Below are 11125 nucleotides of genomic sequence, written 5' to 3'. Positions count from 1 at the left end.
GCTTGATCTAATAACTCTGACTTGATTATCTTCTTTAAAAGTCTGTCTGGGCTTCTCAAACTGTTGTAAACACACTTGCTAGACTGTAGCTTTTATTCCTGTTCAGACAGCCAATAGAGTCTCTCAGTTCAGTGTTCCCTCCTACTGTATGACGGCTACATGTAAAGTGTCATCATAAAAGAGGTGCCCCATTGTCAGACCTTCACACTATACAATGAAGAAAGGTTTGACATTACAATGAAGATATGACATTGGTCAATGTTTTTGTTTTACACCTACTTTGATAAGTAAGTAAGAATTTTAAAAGTGGATGCTTTTTCAAATAATTTCATGCCATAGTATTTTGAATCCATTTACATTAGTTGTAGTATGAGTATGGAAAGTATAATGAGATGTACTGTCTTTATAATGGTTAGAAATTCTTCTTGATCTATTTATATTTTTATATTTTACAGTTTGTGCATTGAATATGGACATGGTTCAACCAGACCCTGGGATTTGTACTGAGATGGGAGGTACTGTGTCTCTCCCTTGCTTTTGTTAATCTGATATGATGACCTATGTTGCTTGGTTAAAGCAGACCTTTGGAGAGAAACGTCTACTGATAGCATCATCATTTCAACACGCTCAAGAGAGTTCATATGTCTACAACTATATCAAGGACTTTAACGAGACTAAACGTCTGAGTGTGAAGAGACAAGATGGTAGCTTTAACCTGACAATCTCCAAGATAGAGTTAGGAGGCTCTGTACATAATACTGTGATGCAATGTTAGTGGGCAAAATCAATGTTTAATTGCTTTAACTGTCCAAGGTAACTTAACTTCCTTCCCTCATTTTGAATATTCATTTTGCACAATAAAATTCAAATAAAATGGCAATAAATAAAAATAGGAAAATACAATTTACACACAATGATCTTACTCTGTCACCCTCTTCAGAAGTCTGTCGGAGTAAGTCCAACCAGGAGACTCTGTGACTGAACTGTAGAATACACACTGAGACCTTTGCAGGACAACACAGTGTCTATTGGTTCAGACATGGCTCAGGAGAATCCCATCCAGGAATAATTTACACCCATAGAGATGTAAAGTAGTAGTGATCAGTGTGAGAAGAGCATTGAGCCTGGGTGTCCTACATAGCAGTGCATTCAATAAGTATTCAGACCCCTTGACTTTTTTGACATTTTGTTACGTTATAGCCTTATTCTAAAATTGATTAAATATGATTTTCCCTCATCAATCTACACACAATACCCCACAATGACAAAGCAAAAACATAGGAATGTTTAATGTGAAATATTTAAATGTGAAATATCAACATTTTACTCAGTACTTTCTTGAAGCACTTTTGGCAGTGAATACAGCCTCAGGTCTTCTTGGGTATGAAGCTACAAGCTTGGCACAACTGTATTTTGGGAGTTTCTCCCATTCTTCTCTGCAGATCCTCTCAAGTTCTGTCAGGTTGGATGGGGAGTGTTGCTGAACAGCTATTTTCAAGTATCTCCAGAGATGTTCGACAGAGTTCAAGTCCAAGATCTGGCTGGGCCACTCAAGGACAGGTCCTGAGCGCTCTGGAGTAGGTTTTCATCAAGGATCTCTCTGTACTTTGCTCCGTTCATCTTTCCCTCGATCCTGACTAGTCTCCCAGTCCCTGCCACTGAAAAATATTCCCCACAGCATGAATCTGCCACCACCGTGCTTCACCATAGGGTTGGTATTGGCCTGGTGATGAGCGGAGACTGGTTTCCTCCAGACGTGACGCTTGGCATTCAAGCCAAAGAGTTCAATCTTGGTTTCATCGGACCAGAGAATCTTGTTTGTCGTGCTCTGTGAGTCTTTTATGTTTATTTTGGCAAACTTCAAGTGGGCTGTCATGTGCATGTTACTGAGGAGTGGCTTCCATCTGGCTACTCTACCATAAAGGACTGATTGGTGGAGTGCTGCAGAGATGGTTTTCCTTCTCCCATCTCCACAGAGGAAATCTGGAGCTCTGTCAGAGTGACCATCGGGTTCTTGGTCATCTCTCTGACCATGGCCCTTCTTCCCTGATTGCTGATTGTTTAGCCGGGTGGCCAGCTCTAGGAAGTGTATTGGTGGTTCCAAACATCTTCCAATTAAGAACGATGGAGGCCACTGTTCTTGGGGACCTTGAATACTACAGATATTTTTTGGTGCGCTTCCCCAGATCTGTGCCTCGACAATACTGCCTCGGAGCTCTATGGACAAGTCCTTCGACCTCATGGCTTTGTTTTTGCTCTGACATGCACTGTCAACTGTGGGAGCTTATATAGACAGGTGTGTGCTTTTCCAAATCATGTCCAATCAATTGAATTTACTACAGGTGGAATCCAATCAAGTTTTAGAAACATCTCAATGATGATCAATGGAAACAGGATGCATCTGAGCTCAATTTCGGGTTTCATAGCAAATAAGGTATTATGGTTTTTAATTTTTAATACATTTTCAAACACTTCTAAAAACCTGTTTTCGCTTTGTCATTATGGGGTATTCTGTGTAGATTGATGAGGGAAAACAATTATTTAATCAATTTTAGAATATAGCTTTAACGTAACAAAATGTGGAAAAAGGGAAGAGGTCTGAACACTTTCCGGAAGCACTATAGGGCTTTGTCACTTTATATAACTGTGAAGAGATAGTAGATCCTCAACTTTTAAGCCAACATCACCAGTCTATGGGTAAAAGTGTTTGAGAAGAAATAGTAGAAAATCATTTTAAAGTATTGTATATTTGTTTTTTAAGTTTCAGATCTGTTGGGTGATCAGAGTAAGCATATTTTTGTCATTATTCTATCTTGCCTGACAACTGCTGTGATCCTGAGTGTGATTGTCAACATTTTCCTCTTTGTGAGAATGAAGAGGTCACGATGTGAACACTGTGCAGGTACAGTAAAAGTCTTCATACTAAGCAATAGTAACAATAGTTATAGATCATAAAGACGGGTGAAGGCTGGCCCTCTTCTTATCACTTCCCTCTTTGGACATTGTTTTCATTTCACAAGCCTACTTCATTTTGAAGCAGAAAATATGACATACATAGTATGTTTCAAGTGTTTTGAATATTTAGTTATTAATCTTTTAGTAGGGACCCCTTCTCAGCAGAGCCAGTACGGAAATCCTTATGCCAACACGTCAGACCAACAGGTTAGCAGAATTGCTGTATCAAGAGTGAGACTGGATAAGAGTATTAAAGCTAAATATTACAGCATTAGATTTAACCCAGAGTCTGAATTGAGTGAGTATTTGTTTCATCCCCATAGTTCCACAGTGACAATGATGCCCTGAACTACACTGCCGTGATGTTCACTGAAATGAAGAGTACCAAGCCCAGGAGACAGAGGAGAAAACAGAGAGAGGAAGAAACCATCTACTCTGGTGTGTCAGATAGACAGGATGTGGCAGTCCTCCATTCAGTATCACAGGCGGCCGGTGGCACTTTAATTGGGGTTCATAGTAATGGCTAGAACTGAATAAATGGAATGCTATTGAACGCATCAAACATATGGATACCATTGCATTCACTCCATTCCAGCCATTGTTATTAGCTGACCTCCCCTAAGCAGCCTCCTGTGATCAGCATAATTCTAAGTTAAGCCCCACCCCTCCTCTGAATTCCACTTTGATCTTGACTGTGTCTGTGTGACCTGGCTATTTTGTACACTTCCGGTTTGTTGTAGAATGCCATTGCAGGGGCCTAGCTTCACCATAATTTTCCCCAAAGTATGAAAGCTGATACTAGGATGGTTTCAGAAGTCTCAAATCCTCACCAATAGTGGCTGAGGTTGACTGACTGGATACATTTGGTTTTGTAGAAGTGTACCACAAAATATATATTTTGATTTTCAAATGTCTGAACTCTTCCTTTTCATGATAATACTTGTAACATGGAGCTCTGTAACCTGCCCTTATGATTTATTGATATTTATTGATATATTATTGATATTTCAATAAACATGTTTTTATTTACTACTTTTAATGACTTGCCTAATTCTTATCACTTATTTGCACCAGGTATCAAATGATCACATCTTTATTTTGTCAAAAAGGTGCCAACCTCACTAGAGTTCACTTCATCCTGAAAGCTTGAACTGCCTTCTACAGTCGTGAAGTGAGAAATACAATGTAACCCCCCTGTGTATGTCAAAGAGGGCATATGTACCAGTAGTCTCAGCCACCGACCCAAACTATGAAAAAATACAAATCAGTAACTCTGACTTTATAGTATTTGGAGACATATGTGCCAGTAGTCTGCCACTGACCCAAACGTAAAGAAATACAAACCAAACGCTTTAACTTTATAGTATTTTAAGAAGGGGTTGGAACTGAAATTATTTTCCAATCGTTTCGTTCAGAACAAAATCAATAATTATTTAGTTCTGTTCCACTGTTCCGAAATTGCAAAATAGAGTTCTGAACTGGATCTAACCAATAAAAAGTAACAGTTTATATCGTCGCCTCTGTTCCTTTTGGAACATCAGATATAGTAATTATTTTACATTTAGCTCAACATGAATTAATTACTTCAGTGCAGAGTAGCTTGCTATGGAGCGGGCAAAGTATGTACATGCGTTGGACAGACAAGTTTAGGGCACGAGATGCGACTGAAATTTTGCAAGATGGCGCCAACAGAGAGGGTCGCCTCGCTTCTAGTCCTCAGGAAACTATGCAGTATTTTTTTAAATGTATTATTTCTTACATTAGCCCAGGAAAAGTTAAGCGTTATTAAATACAGCCGGGAAGAACTATTGGATATCAGAGCGACATCAACTTACCAACATTACGACCAGGAATATGACTTTCCTGAAGCAGATCCTTTGTTCGCACCACCACCCAGGGCTTTGGATCTGATTCCAGAGGCTGACCCAAAACAATGTCACCGCAGAAGAGGTAGACGGAGCGGCCTCCTGGTCAGATTCCGGATGCGTGCACACACCCACTGCTTCCGGGTATATTACTCGCCAATGTGCAGTCTCTAGATAACAAGGTAGATGAAATTAGGGCAAGGGTTGCTTTCCAGAAGACATCAGGGATAATAATACACTCACATGGGATATGTTGTCGAAGTCGGTACAGCCAATGGGATTCTTTAACCGTCTCACCGACAGAAAGAAACATTTCTCTGGGAAGAAGAGGGGTGGGGGTGCATGTTTCATGTGTGTATGTTTCTATTTTTAGTTTGGTCAGGGTGTGATGTGGGTGGGTATTCTATGTTGTATGTCTAGGTGTTGTGTTTCTATGTTTAGGCCTGGTATGGTTCCCAATCAGAGGCAGCTGGTTATCATTGTCTCTGATTGAGAACCATACTTAGGCAGCCTGTTTTCCCACTATGGGTGTGGGTAGTGGTTTTCTGTTTAGTGAATGTCACCTTGCAGAACTGTTTCTTTCATTCGCTTTGTTATTTTGTTTTTGTGTTCAGTCTAATAAATTAACATGGACACTTACCACGCTGCATATTGGTCCGATCCTTCCTACTCCTCCTCAGACGACGAAGAGATTTGTTACATCATGATTAACGACTAATGGTGTAATCGTAACAACATGCAGGAAATCAAGACCTTTAGTTCACCTGACCTAGAATTCCTCACAATCAAATGCTGACCATATTATCTCCCCAAGAGAATTCTCATTGGGTATTGTCACAGCAGTGTATATCCCCCTCAAGCCGATACCACGACAGCCCTCAAGGAACTTCACTGGACTCTATGCAAACTGGAAACCATATATCCTGAGGCCGCATTTATTGTAGCTGGGGATTTTAACAAAGCAAAATTGAGAACAAGGCTACCTAAATTCTATCAGCATATTGATTGTAGCACTCGTGCAGGCAATACACTAGATCACCGCTACTCTGCGATGCATACAAAGCCCTCCCTCGCCCTCCCTTCAGCAAATCTGACCACAACTCCATTTTGCTCCTCCCGTCTCATAGGCAGAAACTCAAACAGGATGTACTCGTGATGAGAACAATTCAATGCTGGTCTGACCAATCGGAATCCACGCTTCAAAATTGTTTTGATCACACGGACTAGGAAATGTTCCGGACAGCCTAAGAGAATAATATTGATTTATACACTGATTCAGTGAGTGAGTTTATAAGGAAGTGCATTGGAGATGTGGTACCCACTGTGACTATTAAAACCAACCTTAACCAGAAACTGTGGATAGATGGCAGGCATTCGCGCCAAACTGAAAGCAGGAACCACGCATTTAACCATGGAAACATGACTGGGAATATGGCTGAATACAAACAGTGTACTTATTCCCTCCGCAAGGCAGCTTTGCTTCCAACCTAATACAACCTTAATACCTTGAACTACACGTGACTGCGTGCCCATGCACGCCTCCAACTCAAACACGACACAACGGTGGGGCTTGATTACCAAAAATGACGAGACAGCCTACAGGGAGGAGGTAAGGGCAATCGGAGTGTGGTGACAGGATTAAAACCTCTCACGCAACATCAACAAAACAAAGGAGATGATCATGGACTTCAGGAAACAGCAGATGGAGCACCTCTATCCACATCAAGTGGAAAAGGTGGAAAGTTCCTCGGCGTACACATCACAGACAAACTGAAATGGTCCACCCACACGCAACAGCGCCTCTTCAATCTCAGGAGGCTGAAGAAATGTGGCTTGTCACCTAAAACCCACCTGGTATGGCAACTGCACCGCCCACAACCATAAGGTTCTCCAGAGGGTGGTACAGTCTGCACAACGCATTACCGGGGGCAAACTACCTACCGTCCAGGACACCTACAGTACCCGATGTCACAGGAAGGCCAAATAGATCATCAAGGACAACAACCACCCGAGCCAGTGCCTGTTCACCCCTCTACCATTCAGAAGGTGAGGTCAGTACAGGTGCATCAAAGCTGGGACCGAGAGACTGAAAAACAGCTTCTATCTCAAGACAATAAAACTGTTAAACAGCCATCACTAACACAGAGGCTGCTGCCTACATACAGACCTGAAACCATTGACCACTTTAATAAAAATGGATCACTAGTCACTTTAAAAATGCCACTTTAATAATGTTTACAAATCTTGCGTTACTCATCTCATATGTATATGTTTTATTTTATACCATCTATTGCATCTTGGCTATGCCGCTCTTTCATTGCTCATTCATGTATTTGTATATTTTCTTATTCCGTCCCTTTACTTAGATTTGTGTGTATTAGGTAGTTGTTGTGGAGTTGTTAGATTACTTGTTAGATTTTACTGCACTGTCAGAACTAGAAGCACAAGCATGTCGCTACACTCGCAATAACATCTGCTAACCATGTGTATGTGATCAATAAAATGTGATTTGATTTGAAAGAGATCGGATGGAGGAGTAGCATGAAGCTCTAAGTATCTTGTTGCTAAATCAGAATTAGGCCCACAGAATTATACCTACCACCAACCCACCTTCTTCTATGAAGGAACTTTTAATGTCTTTGAACTTCAGAGACTTGGCTTAATGTTGGACCAAAAACTAGCTGTGGTGTGCAGAGCAGCACCAGAATTCAAATTAAAAAGTCTTACATTTTTGTAGTTAAAAAATCCAAACTGAAACGTGATAACTATAATTAATTAAACATATCTCTCCCTAATTTCTGAATCAACCTTGTAACATCAGTAGTAGGCTAGTAGACTAGGCTTCGGAGGGGAGGGGCAGGTAGCCTACACACACAGTGGCAAATATTTTCAGCTGGCAGGCAGATACTGGAAGGCAGTTTGTTGCGTTTTTTTCTGAGACTGGAAAAAAAAATCTCTGAACATAAAATGAAGTTATTAACCAGTTCCCATGCTTTTCAAATAACAGTTCTAGTCTGGAACAGTATAGATCAAGTTCTTTCCCGGTTTTGTTTCTGTTTCTTGAAAAATGTGTTATTTTTCAGATTTCGGTTCTGCTCCCTGAACTGTTTCCAACCCCTGATTTTACAACATATGTGCTAGTAATCTGCCACCAACCCAAATGTAAAGAAATACAAACCAATAGCTCTAACATTATAGTGTTAAGACAGAAAGAAAACCATGTTGATAGCATAAGCATTTCTGAGAGAAAAATATAAATGATTAATCAAAGAACACAATGTAATGAACACATGAATCAATGTAAGACTTTCCTAATTGCACTTCCTCTACAATCAACCAATGGAGCCAACCTAAAAGTTGTGGAAATAGATCAAGCTAAGGCCAGTGTCAATAGACTAGAGATGGGTTTTGGAGCAAAGTAGGAGATACTGTATCATCGCTATGCATTGCAAATTATGATTAATTGAGATTGCTTATTTGCTCGTATTGCATTTGAAGAATATTAGCCTGCGACTTCTAATTCAATTGAGAACCATCATCCTTGCTTATGCTGTTGATTGAACTGTTCTCCTGAAAACCCTGTGTACAGAATATGCCTTCTTTTCGCGTGAATAAATATCTATTTAAACAGCTAATATGGACTAAAATAGAATTCTTCCATCTCTTGGGATTTGTACATAATGTGTGCCTGTATGAATGTTTGTCCAGGGGGCGTCTGCAGAGACACATTACTGTTACCATGCTAAACCCACCCACACATCATGCACTCATTGAGCTGTTCACAGGTACCTGAACACTTTGATCTCCTGTGTGCTCAAGACAAGGCTGTCTCTTTACTTTGGACAGGCCTGGTTGGCCTTGACTCACTACATAGTTTCAGCAGGATGTCTATGTGGTGTCAGTGTGTTTTCTCTCATGTTTACATTGCTGATCACAACCATGACAATTAGAAATACAGTCCACTGACATACTTCATGCTATATAGCCTCTATCTATCACATGGGCCAGTTTCCCAGATACAGATTATGACTGGTCCTGGACAAAAAATACATGTTCGTGTTCATTCTTGAACTACAATAATTGATTTACAGAGTTTAAAAGTATAAGTTGAATCAATGTATACTAGGCTAAAGCCTAGAGCCCTACTCACCCAGGTAAACCCCTGACCCCTTAACTATCAGGTGTTACACTTAATGTTTCTGTGAATGATAGTGAAAGTAAGACTGACATAAAATATAGTTGCTTCATCCTGTAAGTGTTATCCCCTTATACACTCATGATGCTCCACCCCTATTCATCCTGTACGTACAGTATCAAGTGATGTTCTATGAATAACAGTCCTCCTATAGGTCATCAGGAGAAATGTAACTGCTGCATGTGGTGGAGTCAAAGATATCTAAGGCACACATCTGATGTTGATAACAAGAGCATATGTAAGCATATGCATTTGTTTTTCCCATTCAGCCTCTGAATCACACAATCCATGTCTCAATTGTCTCAAGGCTTAAGAATCCTTCTTTAACCTGTGTCCTCCCCTTAGTCTACCCTGATTGAAGTGGATTTATTAACAAGTGACATCAAGAAGGGATCATAGCTTTCACCTGATCAGTCTATGTCATTTAAAGAGCAATTGTATTATTTCATATTGTGATGTTGATCCACAGATGAGAATCCTGGTCCTTCTCTCCATCATGAGAACTGGAATTCTCCTCTGCTGTCTGATCATCTTCATCATCATCTACACCACCCGGAAATAGATAAAGCTAAGACCAGCGTGAATAGACTAGAGATGGGTTTTGGAGTAAAGTAGGAGATACTGTATCATTGCTATGCATTGCAAATTATTATTTATAGAGATTGCTTAGTTGCTTGTGGTGCATTTGAAAAATATTAGGTTACAATGTTTAATTCAATTGAGCATCATCATCCTTGCTTATGCTGTATGTGTTAATTGATTGAACTGCTCTCCTGAAATCCCTATGTTCAGAATGCACCTTCTTTTAATCTATTTAAGCAACTGATATGGAAAAAAACATATTCCATCTCTTGGGTTTTGTACATAGTTTGCCTGTATGAATGTTTGTCCAGAGGGCTTCTGCAGAGACAACCTACTGTTACAATGCTGAACCCACCCACACATCATGCACTCAGTGAGCTGTTCACAGGTATCTGAACACTTTGATCTGTGGTGAGCTCAAGACAAGGCTGTCTCTTTGCTTTGTATAGGCCTGGTTGGCCTTTCACTCACTATGTGGTTCTAGAAGGATGTCTATGTGGTGTCAGTCAGTTACTCTCTTTCGTCGTTGTTCACCCCCATCACTATTAGAAACACAGTTCCACTGACATACTGCATGCCATGTAGACTAACACAGTATCTTATCACTTACAAGATCAAATGTTTTATCCATTCTTGAACTGTAATCATTAGTTTAGTGTAGAGTAGAAGGTGTATCCAGACTACAGCCAAGAGCGCTACCTATCCAGTTACAAACACTGGCCCCTACTAAATTCTCAGGTGTTACACTTAATGTTTCTGATAATGATAGTGAAAGTAAGACTGACCAAGTTTATTCACCCAGTGGGTCAAGCAGCTACAAAGACAAAGACATGTTTCCACCAGAACAAGTATTTATACTCCACTTTAGGTAGAGTCCCTTCCTTTTCTCAAACACTACATCTTTGTTGCTAGGTAGGACGTTAAGTGACGTGGGTAATAAACTGTTCCTTCTCCCTTCATGTGACCTGACCTAACCTCGGCCCATTCTTCACATTCTTCACTAATCCACAGCTATCCACCCGTATCAGTGACCACAACCATGTGATTGCCTTTTCCCTTACTTAGTAACTTTTCAGGCCCATGGCACTTATCTACCCTCACTTGACCCCACCATATACATTCCTCCTACATATAACCATTACCTTCTGGTGTAGCAAGTATTTCAAATTACAACCCAACAGAAGACACCCAGGTACTTTATTGATACAATTCATATTTGTCTTTGTGTGTATTCTAGCTGTGGTACAATCCTCAGTCATGCGCCTTGTGTCCACAATTAATTTAAAGGCAACCCTCGCTTCTCAGTGCATGATCTCAGACATGCAGCTCTCAGATTCAGCAACATATTAATGAGAGAGTTCTTATTCCAACAAGGTGGATTTTGGAGAAGGAGCCATTCTCATTATTAAATGTTCACAATCTAAATTTAGAGAGCAAATAAATAGAAACTAATGTTCTGCAACTACAATCTTGATCATTCTTGCACTTTACGTCTTGGAAATACAAGGTATTATTTAAAATGTGAGTT

General features: G+C 40.2%; 1 long non-coding RNA gene across 2 annotated transcripts; it reads left to right on the top strand.

The window, feature by feature from the left end:
* Positions 1-202: 202 nt before the first annotated feature.
* Positions 203-3921, top strand: LOC121847428. Of its 2 annotated transcripts, none has more exons than XR_006084278.1 (5): positions 203-287; positions 456-515; positions 2762-2902; positions 3104-3162; positions 3279-3921. It is a non-coding gene; the product is annotated as an uncharacterized LOC121847428 (long non-coding RNA). The 2 variants fall into 2 exon arrangements; XR_006084277.1 differs by having other exon boundaries at positions 3101-3162.
* The last annotated feature ends 7204 nt before the right edge of the window (positions 3922-11125 follow it).

This window comes from Oncorhynchus tshawytscha, linkage group LG10, assembly GCF_018296145.1.
Source record: "Oncorhynchus tshawytscha isolate Ot180627B linkage group LG10, Otsh_v2.0, whole genome shotgun sequence".
NCBI lineage: Eukaryota > Metazoa > Chordata > Actinopteri > Salmoniformes > Salmonidae > Oncorhynchus > Oncorhynchus tshawytscha.
Note: the sequence above shows the minus strand (reverse complement) of the source record. Positions and strands in the feature narration are given on the sequence as shown.